The sequence below is a fragment of the Diabrotica virgifera genome, chromosome 3 (assembly GCF_917563875.1).
Source record: "Diabrotica virgifera virgifera chromosome 3, PGI_DIABVI_V3a".
NCBI lineage: Eukaryota > Metazoa > Arthropoda > Insecta > Coleoptera > Chrysomelidae > Diabrotica > Diabrotica virgifera.
The window spans coordinates 155,925,190-155,946,781 of NC_065445.1; the positions used below are offsets into that span (position 1 = coordinate 155,925,190).

The 21,592-nt window shown below is 31.3% G+C and overlaps 1 protein-coding gene across 2 annotated transcripts in view; it reads left to right on the forward strand.

Annotated features, from left to right (window-relative positions):
- The window catches only part of LOC114341649 (protein unzipped), a 397,204-nt gene that overhangs the window by 255,935 nt on the left and 119,677 nt on the right, over nucleotides 1-21,592 (forward strand). The window contains exon 1 of one of the 2 annotated variants that reach the window (XM_050646987.1): nucleotides 7,093-7,246. The exons of the other annotated variant lie outside the window; for it this stretch is intronic. The gene's annotated coding sequence lies outside the window, so the exon portion shown is untranslated. Of the gene's footprint in view, nucleotides 1-7,092; nucleotides 7,247-21,592 lie in introns of those variants that run through there. 2 annotated transcript variants of the gene reach the window in all.

A 21,592-nucleotide genomic window follows, 5' to 3' on the forward strand; every position in this document is an offset into this window, starting at 1 on the left:
AAGTTGATTTTAAAAATTTAAATCAACTTTTACTAGTTGGAGTTGACTCTTCCTGGATCGATTCAGTAAATGTTGATTATACGAGAATCTCAAGTGCATTTTTGATGAGTGTGCGTTTCTTTGTTTTGACCGTTTTAACTACTTATTAGTATAGTCTGTAACGTCGCCCCCGTTAGGTAAATTATTCTGATTCGAATTTTTGCACAAACTTACTCAAAGAAATACATCCGTATAACAATCCTTATAACAAATACACAGGGTGTCACGCGGTACCGCGGTCGAATAATTGTTTAACCAATTTCAGTAAAGTCAGTCAGTAAAGTGACTCTTTATCGAACGAGTCTGATATTACGAGCAGAGGAACAGACGCGTTCGATAAAGAATATTGAGGTGGTGCGTACAAAATTGTATCGTCAATCATAAAAAACATGAACACTTACTTACAACTTTGAGGAATTTTTTTTAATTTTAGACGAAATAAAAAATTCGTATGACAGTAATGACAGATGACTTTTGCATGACGGCCGGTTTTGCTGTTTAATCGATAGTAGTTATCAATATTGTATACCTTCCTAATTACTAAATCTGTAAAGTTTTGATTTATTTTGTATGAATATAATTGCGAAACACTACAGAATTTTACTTTTTGACATAAATTTTATTAATAACAAGATAAATTTTGTACAATATTTTTAATAATTAAAATAAATAAATTTTAATTTCACTCAAATAAATAATCGATTGCTGCCATTGACCACTTACATTCAATCTCGGTTAATTTGATTAATTATCGCGGCAGGTAAAGTAACATTCTTCTTTCAATACAACAAAGTGTTACTTTACTGCCGAAAATGAGGGCAAATGAGTACAATAATGAATGATTTTAGTGAAGTTTGGTGATAAACAATGATTTTAAACAAATTCGCAAAAATACATCATTTTTTCACTTCGTACAAATTTTTTTTTAATCCGTTGGGCCTTTTTTCTCTAAAATTGACTGTTGTCGAGTGATTAGCGACTTAAAATTTGAAAAACGCCAAAATAACCTTTTTCAAGGTTTAATAACTCGGTTAAAGATAATTATTGTGAAAGTCGAGCGAGCGGCCGTGGAGTAACGGCATAATCGCTGGCCTCATACGCCAGTGCACGTGGGTTCGAGCCCTGCTAAAGACAAACCATTTTCATTTTCAATAATGACACGAGCCGTCTCACCGTGCCTCGGAGAGCACGTTAAGCAATCGGTCCCCCTGGGCTAGAGTACATCGACACTAGTTACTTGAAACAGGGTTATAGATGTAATTGGCGCCGGAACTGTCCGAAAGGCAAAAATGCCATACGATATTATATATTATGAAAGTCAGAAACTAAAAAAAATCAAAGATTAAAACTACCCCTATAAGATCCTGAAGAAATTTTTGTCATTATTTCATTAATAAGATATTATTTTTAATTATCAACAATGAGCACTAACCGTGTATTGAGGCGGCCGTCAATGTGAGTGCGAGTGAGATTCACCATTGGACGGCTGGAATGGTCATCTCTTTAGCACTCACCATTGACGGCAGCCTAATACGCACTTAGCGCTCATTGTTAATAATTAAAGATAAAGCTTAGTAATAAAATAATGACAAAAATTTCTGCTGGATCTTGTAGAGGGGGCTATAAACTTTGATTTGGTCACTTTCTGACTTTCATAATAATGGATTTTAACCGAGTTATTAAGCCTTGAAAATGGCTATTTTCGCATTTTTCAAATTTTAAATCGCGTATAACTCGACAACAATCAATTTTAGAGAAAAATCACAAAATACCTTTTTGTGCTCAGAATAATGATCTAAAAAAAAATTGTTCGAAGTGAAAAAATTATTTTTGTGAATTTGTCTAAAAAAATTGTTTAAACAATTTATCGATCAAGGTACTGCCTGGCACCCAGTAGATTTGTTATAAGGACCTCTTTTTGAGTAAGTTTGTGCAAAAAATTCGAATCGGAGTAATTTACCTAACGGGGGCGACGATATAGCCTAGACTAATTTGAACATATTCAGTCACATTTAATTTCTAGAATCGGCTGTTTGTGTGAATCAGAATCAACTTTTACTAAATGGCATTGGGAAGAGTATACTTTTCCTAGTTGGAGTCTACTTTTACTAGTAAATGTTGAATACAAATCTTCATTTTATATTTATAATCAACTTTTACTGAAACCAGCCGTTGGAGTTGACTCCAACTAGTTGGAGTCAACTCCAACTGGATAATCAACTTGAACTGTAACATATATAATAAAATTCCGGGTTGTAAATTAATAATTTGTGGGGATTATAATTTTCCTGATGTAATAATAATAATATCGTATGGCATTTTTGCCGGGGAGATCCTTTCGGATAGTTCCAGCGCCAATTACATCTTTAACCCTGTTTCAAGTAACTAGTGTCGATGTACACTAGCCCAGGGGGACCGACGGCTTAACGTACTCTCCGAGGCACGGTGAGACGGCTCGTGTCATTATTGGAAATGAAAATGGTTTGTCTTTGGCAGGGATCGAACCCACGTCTACTGGCGTATGAGGCCAGCGTTTATGCCGTTACCCACGGCCGCTCACTTTCCTGATGTAATTTGGGGTAACAGTCTTTATGGTACCACGGTACAGGCTAATCAAAACTCCCCAGCTAACGACTTATGTAACACCATTAATCTTTGTGACTTATACCAGGTTAATACGATATCTAACCGGCGAAATGTTTTTCTTGATAATTTTTTCTATCATTCCTGATATATTTGTTTCTGTACCTCTGGATCCGTTGTTTGAGGAGGGATTTCATCATACACCTGTCAATTTTGACGTAATTGTTGATTTAAATGAATCTGTTCTTAATTATGAAGAATACTTTTTGACTTTAAAAATGGGGATTATGTTGCTTTAAATTATTATTTAGCAGAAGTTGACTGGAATTTATTATTTCTTAACAGAAGCATTAATGATATGGTTAAAGATTTTTATGATATTTTATTTTATTTAATCGAGTTGTTTATACCACAAAAAAAAATTTAAAACATCCACTTATCTCAAATGGTTTACATCAGAGTTAAAACATTTAATATATGAGAAGAAAAAAGCACATAAAAAATTTAAGCTGACTGGCGATGATGAGAGCTATCTTCTTTTTTCCGGTCTCAGGGAACAGTGTAAAGAACTTAGCAAGTATTTACAAAGGCGTTATGTAATAGAAATTGAGGCTAACATTTTTCAAAATTCTTGTTCTTTCTGGAAATACATCAATAATAAACGCAACTCTCATGTTCTACCATCGAGTATGTGCTATGGTAATGAAACTAGTGAAAATGGTTTAGATATTGTTAATTTATTTGCTGGGTTCTTTTCGACTGTCTATAACAAAGAAAAAATAGATCAGGTTCCTGATTTTAAGTACGAAAATAATGTTGATGTTAATACTTATTTAATTAGTGTTAAGGATATTATTCATAAGATACAGAATAATCCGTGGAAACAGACAGCGGGTCCGGATGGCATACCAATGTATTTTATTAAAAAATGTTTATTCACTCTTGCAAAACCTATTCAGTTATTATTCAGTATGTCATTAACTTCTTCTACATTTCCTGAGTTTTAAAAAGTAAGTTTTTTAAGGCCCATTTTTAAATCTGGTAAAAATAATAATGTTGAAAATTACAGGGCGGTTTGTTTGCAGTCTGAACTACCAAAGTTGCTTGATTTTTTTGTTAATCAGATGTTAACCTACGACTGTAAAAATTTGATTGTCGGTCAACAACATGGTTTCAGTCAGAAAAAGTCTACTTGTACAAATCTTATTTTGTATTCAAACTTCATCGTTGATTCTTTGGAATCGGGTAACCAAGTTGACTCCATAAATGCTGATTTTGCCAAAGCATTTGACAGGGTGAATCATGAAATATTAATTGCTAAACTTCGTGGATATGGAATTGGAGATGATTTATTGGGTTGGATCAGGAGTTATTTAACAGATCGTTCACAAATAGTGAAATATGGTGATTTTGTTTCTGAAGCCATTAGTGTTACCTCGGGTGTTCCTCAATGTTCCCACTTAGGCCCACTTCTATTTAATCTTTTTGTGAATGATATATCATCAGTAATTAATAATAGTGAATTTCTGTTGTTTGCTGATGACATAAAAATCTTTAAAGCGATTAAAACTACCTCGGATATGGATGCTCTTCAGTCTGACATAAATAATTTTTCTCGTTGGTGTGACATCAGTGCCTTGTATTTGAATCTTAAAAAGTGCTACAAAATTACATTTTCTAGAAATACTAAACATCAGTTAGATAGAACATACATACTTAAGGGCGTATCAGTTACGGAAGTTAATCAAATTAGAGACCTCGGAATTACATTTGATCAGAGACTAATGTTTGATAGGCATATTAATGATATTACGTCGCGGGCTTATAGGATGCTCGGCTTTGTTCAGATGAACTCGCAGGAATTTTCAATATTTACTTTTAAAATTTTGTATTGTTTTCTAGTTCGGTCCATTTTGGAATATTGTAATATTATTTGGTATCCTCATTATAATATGTACGAGTTAGATATGTATCAGTTAGAACGAGTTCAGAATAAATTCCTAAGAATTTGCAGGTATAAAATGGGTTTTAATAGAACTAACTGTGATTATAATTATATTCTTTGTCAACTTAATATGAATACTTTGGAAAATAGAGAATCTGAGTGTGAATTGCGTTTTTTGCATAAAATTCTTAATGGTTTTGTTGATTGTCCGGAACTGCTAGAATTAATTGTTTTTAATGTAAATTCTAGAAGAACACGTTCTTCTGACCTATTTAGAGTAAAGTTTCATCACACTAATTATGGTAAAAATGAGACAATTACAAGGATGATGAAAACTGCCAATCATTTGCTAGATAGTGTTGATTTGTTTAATCGATCTGTATCCGCATTCAATAATACTTTAAAGAAATTGAGACATTGATGTTAATAATACCTACTTTTGAAATATGTAATGTATGACTACAGTTTATTTGTTGTATATATTGTAATTTTTTGTAAGGAAAAAGGGTTCGTCCCGTTAAATAAATAAAAAAAAATAACGTAAATTTTGTACAATATTTTTTAAAAATAAAGTAAATAAATTTTAAGTTCACTCAAATAAATAATCGATTACTGCCATCGACCACTTACAATCAATCTCGGTTAATTTGATGAATAATCCCGGCAGGTAAAGTAAAATTCTTCTTTCAGTACAATAAAGTGCCACAAATGAGTACAATAATGAATGGCTTTAGTGGCGGTTGTCGATAATAGTTATTTATGTACCAAGTCAGTAAAGTGACTCTTTATCGAACGAGTCTGATACTACGAGAAGAGCGAGAGTAGCGAGCGAGGCGAATAACAGACGAGTTCGATAAAGAGTCTTTACTGACGTGGTACATACAAAATTTTATCGCCAACATAATTTGATATTGGTTTTAACACTTAATTGCAATTTACAATTATTGAAGGACTTTTTAAATTTTAGACGTAATAATAATTTTATGACAGTGAGGACAGATAACTTTTTGAAGATGGCCGCTTTCGATTTTTAATCGATAGTTAGTAATATTCAATAATTACTAAATCGGTAAAGTAAAATACCAGCTTTTCGAATATGTAAAAATATTTTTCTACGGATAATATTTTTTATATGAATATAATTACAAAATACTACGAGTTTCACTTTTTCACATAAATTTAATTGATAATATCGCAAATTTTGTACAATATTTTTAATAAATAAAGTATATAAAGTATATAAATAAATGTTAAGTTCATTCAAATAAATAATCGATTATTGCCATCGACCACTTACATTCAATCTCGATTAATCGCGGCAGGTAAAGTAAAATTCTTCTTTCAGTACAATAAAGTGTTACTTTACTGCCGCAAATGAGTACAATAATGAATGGCATTGGTGACGGTTGGCGATAAAATTAATTTATTCATTCCACGTTCGAACAACTCCTTTATCGATAAATAAAACTTCCACAGCCTAAAAATCCGACGAACTATTGAAGAAAAAATAGTTTGTTCAGGAACATTTTTTTTTTAATTTGTCTCAAGCATTAGAAAACAATATGATATAAAATACAGGGTGAGGCAGATAAAGGGCCAATTAGAAATATCTCGAGACCTAAAGGTAACTGAATCATGAAAAGGTTTTGTAGAGTGAACTATTGAATGAAAATATTTTCATCTATTTTCCACTTCCGGTTATACCCCGGAAGTTGCTTATAACTTCGTTTTTTAATGGGGCACCCTGTATATTTTTACATGTTTGGATTCTCCTCAGTGTCTTCTTTCTTAAAATATAAGGTTCTGTAATATTATAAATAAAGGGTAGTTTAAAAGATAATTACGTTTTTATATAAATTTCGTAGCAACATTCACACCCTGTAGAATTGTGCTGATTTGGCATCAAAAACTCTATTTAAGTTAAAATGAATTTTAATATTAGTTTACTATTCAAAATTATTAATATGTATAGCGAAATGTTTAATTTTAGTATACAAGGTTATATACAAGGTAAACATATACAATATTCTATCTAGTTGACTATGACTTTGACGCTAAACTTGCTTAAACATTTGCTTTGCTTAAACAATGTACTTTTTTCATAGTTCCAGTTGCTTTGTTACCATTACTAATATGAATTTTTCTAATGGGGAACTGATTAATATGGCTTTTGTGCTAGGAGAGTATAATAAAAATGTGCTACTAGCAATAAGAATTTATCATCAGCAATTCCCTGATACGTGACAACCAAGAAGAGAAACTTTTCAAAATTTACTAGAACCGTTTCAACGGATTGGACACTTAGATTACGAAAAATCTGATCAAACAAAAACTATTGTAAATGATTAAAATAAATTAAATGTAATCCTTAGTGTCCCTGAGAATCTGCATACTAGTACGAACGTTCTCGTAATCTAAGGGTCTAGTCCGTCGAAACCGTTCTAGTAAACTTTGAATAGTCTCTCTTCTTGGTTGTCATCTATCAGGGAATTGCTGATGATAAATCCTTATTGCTAACAGCTTACTTTTGTTATACTCTCCTAGAACAAAAACCATACTAATCAGTTCCCCATTAGAAAATGTAATATTAGTAACGGTAACAAAGCAACTGGAACTATAAAAAGAGTATAATGTTAAATGTTTAGGCAAGTTTGGTGTCAAAGTCATAGCCAACTACAAGTAGGTAGAATATTGTATCTTTTTATTAATATTTTACGCACTAACAATCTTAATAACGTAGGCATTTTGGTATCTCATCCAATATTAATAAAGTAAGGATAAGAATCAGACTGTTATAGATTAATATGTACATAGTTTCAAAAAATTAATCTGTAGTAATGTTTATTTTCTATCCTGTCTGTATCTTCTATTCTTTATTCATACCATTTAATTAAATTATTAAATTTTTTTAAATTTTCCTTGACACACTTAGATTTATTTGTCTTAATTAAACAAAGGAAAAATTGTATTATTTTTGTTAACAGTGGAGAACACCCACTTAACAAAAGTTTTGCCATTCACAATGTAGAACAGTGTTGCCCGATTTCACCAACTATACCTAAATATATAAGAATTACCTAAGTGGGTTTAGGTACTTCCTAACTCTACGGTTAAACGGATTTCACCATACGATAAGAATTACCTAAACAGCTTAAGCATTAGCTTACGTTAGGATACGGTTTTCGATCTCCCTAAACTTTAGGTATTACTTATCGTTGACAGTCATATTTTTACAATTTTGACTAATGTACTTGTGACGTTTGTCAATAATTTGCTTCTTACCTTAATTTTTCTATTATTCTGTAATATTAGGTATATTAGTTGTAATTTTGTATTATCTTTTATATTAATAATATAATATGTGTTGGAAAATATAGAAAATCATTTGGAGTTTTTTAAAAAGTGTGTCATTAAAAATTAATAATAAAAAGCAATTTTTAACATATTATTTATTTTAAAATTATTTCATTAATGACAATTCAACTGACTCTAATTTTTCGTCATGTGAAATTTACAACTCTTTTCTTTTCCTCCATTTCACTGTACATATTCAACTAACATATAAAGACTATATTATTTATTATATACAAACTTAATTCACAAATACCTAACTACTAAATAAAATAACTATAACAGTACAAAACTGAATTAAACCAAATTGGCAAACAAACAATAATGACAAATAATCGAAAAAGTAAGGAAATGTCATCTTATTCTTCTTTTTATTTATCAAAAATAGTTCAAACGTACCCGAATTAATACCTAGGAAAGAATTTTCTAGATAAGCAGTTCTTTTAGTTAGAAACGCTATTGTTTTTAAATATTGACTTAGGAAGTTCCTATCGATAAGAATTACTTAATAAGGCAACTGTTTAGGTATCGTTGGTGAAATCGGACAAAGTCTATCTGTGTATATAATAGGCCATTTCAAGACTTTGGCGTTATGTCACCGCCGCACAGTGGTGAATTTCGCCGAAAACCTGGCCAAAATGTAACAACTTAAGTTTATAGGTATACCCCGAGGAATTTGATACGAACCTTGCTCTGTAGGTTTTAGAGAATCATAAACGGCGGTTAAGGGTAGAACACAACAAGCAGATCAAGCATGGGCGCCCATATAAAAAATTTTAGGGGAGGGGCCAGACGTGAAGATGTTGCACATTACATTTTGTATACTTTGGATGACAATAATATATGGTTTAAAGCAACAGAAAATCTAGGGGGCCGTGGCCGTGCCCATGGGTATGGGCGCCTATGAGATCATATATTTATATTAGTATAAAGTTGTGATTGAACGACAGCGGACCAAATAAAAATTAAGCGTGTTATACAATAATATTGGGGCATTGTTTGGTTTTCATTTAGAACTATAGACGTGTATTATTTTGTTAGTTTATAGTGTATGCTATGTCTGGAGGTAAGTAGAGTATTTTAATATACTTTTTAGACTTTTTTTTCGTAAAATATACTTTATTTACAACATATTTGCAAAATACGGGCAAGAATTTTCAATCGTTTTAAGTTTTCCAAGTTTTAAAAAGGAAAAAAGCATCTGCAGCCATGTACATCCTTAGCGGAATTTTTCATTTTAAAAAAATATAACATGCTGGAGAATATCTATATTAAGAGACTTTAATGCTATATGGTCAGTTAATAAAGTAAGAACAAAATATGACGCATCTGATCCAGTAAATTTACAGTTTTTTTACATAAAAGCCGCAGTTTTTTGTTATTTTTTTTGCTTTTTCTTCTTTTTTTTTTAATCTTTAAGTCGTTGTATTCTTATGTATAATCCTTTGTTTTTGCTTCCTTATTTTTATATTTTTTAATAATTTTGGTCGTGTAAGCCAAAAATTTTAATTTTGTAAAAATGAAATGCATTAACGAAACTTCGTGTTGAGAAGCCACACATTGGTAGGTAATATTTATAATTAATCGGATCCATTTACAAAACAATTGGACCACGTTATGTGTGTGTGTTTAGATTTATGACCTTGGTTTGAACCAATTGGCCAGGACCACGTTATGTAATAACGGATTAACCGCCAAAAGTCCAAAATCGAGATAATAGTGCCATCTTGCAGCTAGGGTGCAAATCTATGTATAAAAATATGTTTTTTGTAAAAAAAAATTTAAAAAAAAAGCTCTTTTTAAATGCCTGTATTAAGCGACATTTTTTATTTTATTAAAAAAAAAATCTCACACTAGGATTTGTAATATCGAACTAAACGCCAATAATGGTACATAATCCATTGTCATAAACAAAAATCCGCATCTTTTTAAGTGTAATTACGAATCAAGCGCCACGAATAGTCGGTTAATTCTTTATTACAAAACATAACATATTTACTAACGTTTAATATATCGACTTAAAAGACATCCTTTGTCAGGTAACGTCAGATTAAGCGCCAAATATGTCTCTTAATCCGGTATTCGGATCTTAACTCATGCATATCTTAAAAAATCATTAACGAATTAAGCGACATTTGATCGAATAACATTTAAAATATAAATTATTTTTAAAAAAATTTAAACACATATAAAAGTCTATTTACATTTGCATTAATATATTAAATATGAAACATGTCAGTACTATATTTTAGAAATAGTACCAAAAACAAATTTAAAATCTTTAAACCGATTTATCTCAAAACTACATTTTGGCGCTTAATCCATTATTACATAACGCGGTCCAATTAAGATGTATTAAGAGTTGACCTATCTATTTTTGGAAAGTATCGTTCATGCATTTTATTTTTAAAAAAGGCAAAATTTGTGGGCTCACACGACCAAAATTATTAAATTATATAAAAATAAGAAAGCAAAAAGATAGGCCTATACATAAGTTGTTGGCAGACAAAACAGATGTTGCTTGTAGGTACAGTAGTTAGTTATTTAGCATTTTTATAGTACATTTTATAGCTTTATTATTATATTGAAGCATTGTTTATGTCTCTCAGATCATAACTTATTTAGTTCAGTTGGTTTTATGCTTAAAATGTAACCGATAAAACTGAACTTCATCACTTCAAAACACAACAAATGAAGCATATTATCGATTATTTCAGTAAAAATGTTAAATTAATCCTTGTACCAAACAAAATTAGAAATAAATGCAACTAAAATGATCTAAAATACATTTATGTTTACTAGAATAAAATTTATGTTTGTCTCCCGCTGTCACATTGATTTTAAAATTGACAGCATGTTGGAATGTCCTATTTACTTATTAAAACAACATTTCTTGTAGCTGCAAGTAAATCTGTTCCTTCACTGTTCAACTTTGACCCAAACTTTCCCCACAATTATGGCTTGCAGCTTAATATCCTCTAATAAGTGGGTAGATATTTATTAAATAATTCTCTTCACCATTTCATACCATTTGAAAGTTGGTGAACTCGTATAATAAATTATTAATCCAGATCATTTCCATAATTTTTCTTTTACTTTTACGCGATCTGACTCCGCGATTATTAAAATAGTAATTTAAACGAGTAGATACGGGTCTAGAAAATTATACGTTAGGTGTTTTTGTCTATAAATAATATATAATTAGCTGCAATATTGTGAATTGGTAAGTCGTGTTTCCACTTTCTTTGTCGTACCTAGCATAGAAATGCAACAATCAATAACATAAATTTTGTTGGAACCGATAGATAACAGCAGATTCGAAAACTATTAAATTTTGCATATTTAATAAAAAGTATTTTTAATATTTTGTCTATTACGCCAGTCAATGAGAGCAAAAACAGGATATTACCTCCGAATTCTATCCTACTGCATGGATTTTAATTTTAATGAAATTCTGGGAATAGCCTCCACTTATCTCCCAATTCAAAGTCTACTCTATGTTGATGGGCGTTTTTGTCTTGAGGGTGGTTCCCACTCCTTCTTGAGGGTGGAAAATTTTTTGATCAAAATAACCACGGAATGGGCTAGAAAACCTAATTCTAAGCCAAAACTATTCTATAATCTTTTTTTGAAAACTCAAAATACTTTTTGAGTTATTCGTGGTTAAAAATTTGCCATTTTCATTGAAAAATGACACCTTTTCGAACGGTTTTTTGCGAATACTTTAAAAATTATGCTATCAAACATTTTTCTAGCTTATGAAAAATCAAAGAGATTAGTTTCTTCATAAATCTTCTAGTTATAATACAAAAAGAGATTTGGGAGGTGAAAAAGAGATTTTTTTTTGGTGCATGCTCAAATTGTTGTATTCAACTTAAAATAACAGAGAAATGGTTGATTTTAGGGGTATAATGCTACGAATACATTTTGCAGTGCTTGAAAAAACCTTTAAAACGAGCACTCTTAAATGTCGATTGCATTCAAACTAAGCGAGGTATATTTAACCCCTCATCCACCAGAATTTAAATGCATCGTATTTTGGTTGTGACACGGAGTAAAAAGTGATGTCATATATTTAATTTTTAATATGTAGCGCTTTTAAGTTTTATTTATATTTATTAAAATATTTTTATTTATTGATGTGTTAATGATTGTAAGACTGAAAACGTTTGGATCAAAGTTATAATCATCAGTTATTAACTCTTTTGATCCAAACGTTGTCAGTCTTACAATCATTAACACATAAATAAATAGAAATCTTTTAATAAATATCTGTACCTCGGAAGGATACAACACATGCCCGATTTCACCAACGATACCTAAATACCTATTTAAGAATTATAATTTTTTTAATACCTAAGTGGGTTTAGGTACTTCCTTAAAACGGATTTCACCATACGATAAGAATTGCCTAAACCGCTTAAGCATTACCTTACGTTAGGACACGGATTTCGATCTCCCTAAACTTTAGGTATTACTTATCGTTGACAGTCAGGTTATATTTTTACAATTTTGACTAATGTACTTGTGACGTTTGTCAATAATTTTCTGCTTACCTTAATCTTTCTGTTATTCTGTAATATTACGTATATTAGTTGTTATTTTGTATTTTCTTTTATATTATTAATATAATATGTGTTGGAAAATATAGAAAATCCTTTGGAGTTTTTACAGGTCTGTTGACAAAATTTATGTAGTCTACCTACTACCTAACAAACTAGTGTTGTGTTTCAAAAACCCATTCATGATCTAACTAAAAGTGTGTTATTAAAAAATTAATAATAAAAAGCAATTTTCAACATATTATTTATTTTAAAATTATTTCATTAATGACAATTCAACTAACTTCAATTTTTCGTCATAATATGTGAAAAACTCTTTTCTTTTCCTCCATTTCACTGTACATATACAAATAACATACAAGACTATAATTTATTATATACGAACTTCGTGCATAAATAACTAACTACTAAATAAAATAACTATAACAGTACAAAACTGAATAAAACCGAATTGTCAAACAAACAATAATGACAAATAATCGAAAAAGTAAGGAAATGTCATCTTATTCTTCTTTTTATTTATCAAAAATAGTTCAAACGTACCCTAGGTAATACCTAGGAAAGCATTTCCTAGATAAGCAGTTCTTTTAGTTGTGAAATGCGATTGTTCCTAAGTATTGACTTAAGAAGTTCCTATCGATAAGAATTACTTAATAAGGCAACTGTTTAGGTATCGTTGGTGAAATCGGGCAATAGTGTTGCACACTGTTTCATTTCTTTATGATGACAAGTAGTAGATTATTAGTGATCTAATAGGGAGTACTTTTGCCATGTGACACATGTGACTTTTTTCAAGCAAAACTAAAAAAAAATTGACTCCAGATGAAAAAAAATCTGTTGAAGAAGAACATAATAGACATCTGGATGAATCTAAATTAAGGTATGATTTGAAAAGCAAGGACACCAAAAAGACTAACCATACCATTAAGGTATTAACTGGTGATCTGCAAAAATGTTTGCCATCACCCCTTGTAACAAATTGCATAAGCTTCTATAAGATAAAACTGTCGACATTAAATTACACCTTGTATGATTCTTCTGATTCCTCAGTCCATTGCATTATGTGGGATGAAACCAAAGGAGCTCGTGGTGGAAATGAAATCGGATATGGATTACTCAAATGTGTAGATACCGTCATTCCTGGCAGTGAAATAGAAGAAATCATACTATGGTCAGACAATTGTTACGACCAGAATAAAAATGTTAGCCTTATTATGTGTTTCTTTTGGATACTCAATAAGCATCCACAAGTAAAAATGATCACCCAGAAGTTTCTACTAAAGGGCCACACCCACATGGAGGCGGACACTGTCCATGCGCTGATAGAGCGAAAGAGAAAAAAACAAGGTGAATTGTTTGGTTAAATAAATTTTGTAAATCAAATAGTATTGTAGTTGTTATTGAATACCCCATACTAAGATATACAGTACAATAACTTTGTTAGAGGAATACAGCACCATGTCCATAAAAGGGTTAAAAAACACACGAAAAAAATTTTTTTTATTATAACAAATGTATTATGTAAACTACAATAGATAGAATGTTCTATTAAAATATTGTTTCAATATCTCAATAAATAGCTGCAGCAATAACACTTTTTGTTGAAAGAAAAAGTTTAAAACTGCTCTCCTGTAAAGTTACGAAAATGGACATAGTGTTGTATCCTTGCGAGTTACAGATATAAATAAAACATTAAAACCGTTACAGATTAAAAATTAAATATATGACATCACTTTTTATTCCATTTCGCAAACAAAATATCAAACACAGATTTGTTGGCTGTCTTTCGCCACTTTTCCCTCTACTCTCAAGAACTGGCCCATATACTTGTTAACCTGTGCAGCATTGTCCGTCTATCCAATCCCCATTAGCATAATTTGAGCAATAAATCATGTTATTGAAGAATATAGAAATAACTCATTGTAACGGCATGTAAGTACAACACGTTTACATTGCATAATCACAGACCGCATACATTTGCATGTGTTTGCCAGTATGTGTGCATACATATGTATTTGCCTGTAGTTTTAATTTATACATATTTTTCAAATATCATCTTGATCTTATGGATCTTATAGCTTCTTTTTTACAACCAGACAATGTTCTAACTCTGGTTTTTATTTGTAGCATTTAGTTTACTTGTAACGATTGACCTGATGATGATCTGCATATTGTAGAGAGCGAAACCGGTCGTCGGAAGTTAAACAATAAATGATTGCGAGTACGGCTGTTTTTTACTTCATACATATTTAAATTTTCGCATCCCTAGCATCAGTGATATCCCGATCAAAGAACAATCTGGCCCAAAAAAAATAAAGGAAGGATGAAAATTTGGGAATAGATAATTGAAATTGTCTATTATTATGTAAGAAAAAGTTTACAATTCTACATCCATTTTTGTAAAATGGAGGGGAATACCACTTCTTTGGAATGAAAAAATATACATTCAAAATAAGTCCGGAATTGGATAAAATGACTAATTCTAAGCAACTTAGAGTTTTTTCTGTAAGTCAATACTTTTATGTACGTTTACTACAATAAAATGTACGTTTTGCTTTTCTGAATATTTTGGATTTTTTTGTATTCCTAGTAGACAAAAATTGGTTATGTTATGACTGTTCAAAATTGGCACACACTGGTGATTAGTGACTCTTTCAAGCCATTTTAACTGCAGCCTTTTCAAAAACAAGCACTTTGAACCGATGAAACTTATAGATTATATAAAGAATAGATAAGCAAAGTAACTTGTGAGGCGGTAACGATTAATTTTGTTTGGGATGCGGGTGATTTTCGCGATTTTTTTACCAAAAAATAAAAGCCACCAATAATATTTTAAGCGTAACTCACTTACTTTTAATGTCAGAGGTTTTTTAAAAAACAAAAATAAATTTTTTAAACACTTTAAAAAAGTTGTAATGAGTTTTCCCTGAAAAGTGCTCCGTTTTTTGGCTATTTCACATTGAAATATTCGATGTGAAATTTGACAAAGAAGAACCTACAACTCATTAGCTACAACTCTGCTTCTACTGGGTCAACATACTTCATTCATATACCATTTGTTTCACTTTTTTATAAGCTATATTTTCGATAAGAATATTTTTTCCGATAAAATAGTTACTTTTTGAGTTATTTGCGAAAAACCGTCCACAATCATGTTTTTTTTGTTAAAAATCAACATATTCACTCGCAAATAACTCGAAAAGTATTGACTTAGTGAAAAAACTCTATAGAACAAAAGTTTCCTAGAATTAGTCATTTTATCCAATTTCGGACTTATTTTGAATGTATATTTTTCACTCCCGAGAAGGAGGTATTCCCCTCCATTTTTGTAAAATGAAGGAGATGTAGAATTGTAAACTTTTTCTTGTATAATAATAGACCATTTCAACTACCTATTCCCAAATTTTCATCCTTCCTTTATTTTTTTGGAGGTTTTCGTAAAGTTTTGTGTCCCTTGATCGGGTTATAAAAGTATCAGTCAAACAAACCTAGTGGCGTGACGTCAGCACTAATATGGTATATTAAATCAGGACAAGCATTATGCATGCATGCATAAACACCTAATCCATAGCTATAAACAAACTGCTTATGACTCATTTTACTATGTTAACTCTTATATTATAAAAATTTATAAAAATTCAAACGGTGTCTAGGATACCGGCGCGGCGACAGAAAGCCTACATTTGGAATAATTGATTGTATTTAAAATAGGATCAGTGTATTACGAGAATTGCATTCCCTTTAAATGTCATGTCAAGTCGTAAATCGAAGCTCTCGAGTTGAAAATGTAGGGCATAAATTTTATTACCTAATACTGCGCTGAAGACTTTTCATAAAGAGTATAGAGAGAAAAATTATAGTAACTTTATAGGTTTTAAACACTCTAAATGACGTATTCGAATTATTTAAAAGATAATTGATGGATTCGACCGTTACTTGATGGAAGTTCATTTTATCTAACAATAAAACACTGAAAACGTATGTTTTCTATACTTCCACAAAATTTATTGCAACTAAGTGACTACAGCGGTTTCGGCAGAGGGCCTTTCTCAAGTGATATAGTTTACAATGTGTTTGCCTTTTTAAGTCTTTAACTGAAGAGGTTGAGGAGTGGGGAGCTGTTTGTCTTGAGTTGGTCATTCAGAATTATATCTGTATTTTTCAATTTATTAATTTCCATAGATTCTAAAAAATATAGCTTAAGGCTTTTATTTTGGATATGCAGAATTTGAAACTCTTCATTGAAAGAATGATTATGATCTAGAAGGTGAAGTGCGTATGTAGAAGTGTCTGTTTTTCTATTGTTGAAAGCCCTTTTGTGTTCTGCTATCCGTTTGTCAAAGGTTCTGCCAGTTTGACCGATGTAAGTTTTCGGACAGTCACCACAAGTTAGTTTGTACACACCACTCTGTAGTTGCTTTCTCTTTCGGCTTTTATTGTTCTTAATATATTTACTTAAGTTGTTGTTGGTTCTGAAGGCTGGTGTTATTCCTTTCTTTTTTATGTATCTGGCTATTTTTGTTGTTATCTTGCCAGTATATGTGAGAGAGCAGAAGGTACTGGGTTCTTTCTGTGGTGGTGGATACACTAATTTCAGGGCTTTCTTATGGAGTTTTTGGTTTAAAATTTTGTTAACTGTTTGTTCGTTATAGCCATTCTTTACTGCTGTTTGTTTAATGATGTTTAGTTCTATCTCGAAGTTATTTTTTGTCATGGGAATTTCTGTCAGTCTATGTATCATGCTATGGTAGGCTGCTAATTTGTGTTGTGCAGGATGGAATGATGAATTGTGTATGGTTGTGTCAGTATGGGTAGGTTTATGATATACGGAGAACTCATGTTTGTTGTGTAGTCTGGTAATCGTTACATCTAGAAAGTTTATGGAATTATTCTGTTCTGTTTCTATTGTAAACTCAATATTACTATGAAGTGAATTAATGTATGATATAAATTGGTCAAGTTGTCTGTTAGTTCCTGTAAAGTATACTAGTATATCATCCACGTATCTCCACCAATATAAGAACTGTTTCTAAACATCCGTATTTAAACAGTTCTTATATTAGTTCTCCGTATATCATAAACCTACCCATACTGACACAACCATACACAATTCATCATTCCATCCTACACAACACAAATTAGCAGCCTACCATAGCATGATACATAGACTGACAGAAATTCCCATGACAAAAAATAACTTCGAGATAGAACTAAACATCATTAAACAAATAGTAGTAAACAATGGCTATAACGAACAAACAGTTAACAAAATTTTAAACCAAAAACTCCATAAGAAAGCCCTGAAATTAGTGTATCCACCACCACAGAAAGAACCCAGTACCTTCTGCTCTCTCACATGTACTGGCAAGATAACAACAAAAATAGCCAGATACATAAAAAAGAAAGGAATAACACCAGCCTTCAGAACTAACAACAACTTAAGTAAATATATTAAGAACAATAAAAGCCGAAAGAGAAAGCAACTACAGAGTGGTGTGTACAAACTAACTTGTGGTGACTGTCCGAAAACTTACATCGGTCAAACTGGCAAAACCTTTGACAAACGGATAGCAGAACACAAAAGGGCTTTCAACAATAGAAAAACAGACACTTCTACATACGCACTTCACCTTCTAGATCCTAATCATTCTTTCAATGAAGAGTTTCAAGTTCTGCATATCCAAAATAAAGGCCTTAAGCTATCTTTTTTAGAATCTATGGAAATTAATAAATTGAAAAATACAGATATAATTCTGAATGACCAACTCGAGACAAACAGCTCCCCACTCCTCAACCTCTTCAGTTAAAGACTTAAAAAGGCAAACACATTGTAAACTATATCACTTGAGAAAGGCCCTCTGCCGAAACAGCTGTAGTCACTTAGTTGCAATAAATTTTGTGGAAGTATAGAAAGCAAACGTTTCCAGTGTTTTATTGTTAGATATTTAAAAGATATTCACTGAATCTGCACAACGTATGATGTTAAAACTACACTCCTGGCCAAAAAAATCGGGACACCTTAAAAATGGGTCATTTTTGATGTCTCGAATCTCCTAAACCTTTTGTCCAATTTTAGTGATTTTTTTAATATGTTATAGCCTTATTATATTCTATATTCTATATATTTTATATACTATATTCTCTGAGAATATGGATGTAGTAATAGTGTTGCTGAACAGGTAAATGTCATTGTATACCGGGTGTGACAATAATACTGTGTTTTTTCATGAAAGTTCGTAACACCCTGTGAAATAATCTAGCATTTAAAAAATATTGAAAGTAAAACTCAATTGCAGCCTTAGCCTTTCTTAACATTCTGCTTTTTGACTTATTCACTTATTTTGGATAATGAAAAAGTTAGGTACTTTGACAACTAGCCATGTTCTTCATCAATACAGGGTGTTTCTAAATAAGTGCGACTAACTTTAAGGGATAATTCTGCATTAAAAAATAATGACCGTTTGATTTATAAACATATGTCTGCAAATGCTTCGTTTCCGAGATACCGGATGTTGAATTTTTTCTTACAGACTGACGATTTATTTATTGCTCTAAAACCGGTTGAGATATGCAAATGAAATTTAATGGGTTTTAAGAGACAGTTATTGCGCATTTTTTGACATACAATTATGTATTTTATATTCACCATTGGCGTGCATACGGGTCATATTACCCGGTCATATTACCTGTATGCACGCCAATGGCGAATATAAAATTTTTAGTTGTATGTAAAAAAATGTGAAATAACTACCTCTTAAAACCTACCAAATTTCATTTGCATATCTCAACCGATTTTAGAGCAATAAATAAATCGTCAGTTTGTAAGAAAAAATTCAACATCCCGTATCTCGGAAACAAAGCATTTGCCGAAATATGTTTATAAAGCAGACTGTCATTATTTTTTCATGCAGAATTAACCCTTAAAGCTTGTCGCACTTATTTAGAAACATCGTGTATTGATGAAGAACATGGCGAGTTGTCAAAGTACCTAACTTTTTCATTATCCAACATAAGTGAATGAGTCAAAAAGCAGAATGTTAAGAAAGACTAAGGCTACAATTGAGTTTTACTTTCAATATTTTTTAAATGCTAGAATATTCCACAGGGTGTTACGAACTTTCAGGAAAAAACACAGTATTATTGTTACACCCGGTAAACAATGATATTTACCTGTTCAGCAACACTGTTACTACTTTCATATTCTTAGAGAATAAGGCTATAACATATTAAAAAAATCACTAAAATCGGACAACAGGTTTAGGAGATTCGAGACACCAAAAATGACCCATTTTTAAGGTATCCCGATTTTTTTGGCCAGGAGTGTATTTATTTCTTTCATAGATAAATAGCATGCATAGAAATCCGCCCACTTAAAAATTTGGTTATTTTTAATATCTCGAATTTCCTAAACCTGTTGTCCGATTTAAGTGATTTTTTTAATATGTTACAGCTTTATTCTTTAACAATATCGCTGTAATAATATTGTTTTAAACAGGTAAATTTTCATTGTAAAACGGATGTACGAATCAAACTGTGTTTTTTCTCAAAGTTCGCATCACCCTGTGGAATATTCTATCATTTATAAAATACGGAAATTAAAATCCAACAATAGCCTCAGATTGTCTTAACATTGTTTGTCATGTCTGTTTTTTTAGTTCATTCGCTTATGTTGGATAATAAAAAAGTTAGGTACTTATAATATACTTATATACTGCAATACCCTTTTCATATTTGGCTGATTACGATTCTGACAACTGTCACATTTAACTTAAATGTCACGTTAGAATAAATGTTATAAATGTGTATTATCACGGACTTCCTTTTTTTTTCGGTCACTTGTGACGTACTGAAAAACGCCTCTGAGAAGGACCATACCAAACATAATAAAAAGTATTTTTTCTACGAGCGTGCAAAAATGTCTACTTTCGCGCACGCATTTTAGTTTAGAAAGTTTCATTTTTCCGCACGCGTGTTACTTTTCCGCACGCGGTTTTTACTTTTCCGCACGCGTGTTAATTTAGATATGTTAATATGGCCTTAAAGTAGGTAATTATAATACATGCAATAAACTAATATTTAGATATTATTTACTAATTTATTTCAAATATATCTTATTGTGTTCCTGTTTTAATGAAATTAACGCGACAATTCGATGAAATAAAATTATTTTGACATAATATTCGAAAGTCAAATCGGTAGACAATAACAGTCGTTTTGAATCATCGTCATGGAAACCAAGATCGTCGTCATGCTAACTAATTAAATTGAAAGTTTGGTTTTGACAACCTTGTCAAAGAATTAATTTGTGTATGTATTTTCGTGTATGTGTATTAAGATTTGGTAATTTTTTAAAGACTCTTAGAAAAAATATTGTTCCTAACTCTTGCAGAAAGTCTCTTTTCCGCACTCGACTGCTTGCCGACCTCCCGCTTCGTGTCGTTCGGCAAACTGCAGTCGCGTGCGGAAAAGAATGACTTTCTGCACTTGTTAGGAAAATAACTATAAAATCATAAAAATTTACAAAAATGTATTGCAAATTTCTTCAAATGGAATTTGCGATGCAATGACATAAATATGAGAACTGGCACAATAATTATGGTTTCATGTTTATTTTTCGGGTCTAGCTACAATGATATTATGCAAAAAATTATGTTGTATCGCAGATTTAAAATGCGTTTATCTCGAAAACAGTAGTTCAGATTGTATAGTGAGATGAATGTAGTATACCTTTTTTTAAGTAAAAATATTGAGAGAACAAAAATTGAGAACAAATGCAGAACTTCCGCTTCGCGTCGTTCGGCAAACTGCAGTCGCGTGCGGAAAAGAATGACTTTCTGCACTTGTTAGGAAAATAACTATTATGGTACATTAATTAAAAAGATTGAGAACCACTGCTATAGACTGTTGTTTTCTTCTGCCATTAGAGCCTCATCGGGTTGGGCCACTAGTTATCGACATAATTAACGTTTTTGGACATTTGTAATGTTTGTTGTAATTGAGGATCTGTCTTCTTATCTGTGCTGACATTTGTGAAGTGTATAAAAATAAACGTTCATTCAGTAACACCATTTTGGCTATTGTAATTTTACTAAATTTCAATTAATTTTAGCCA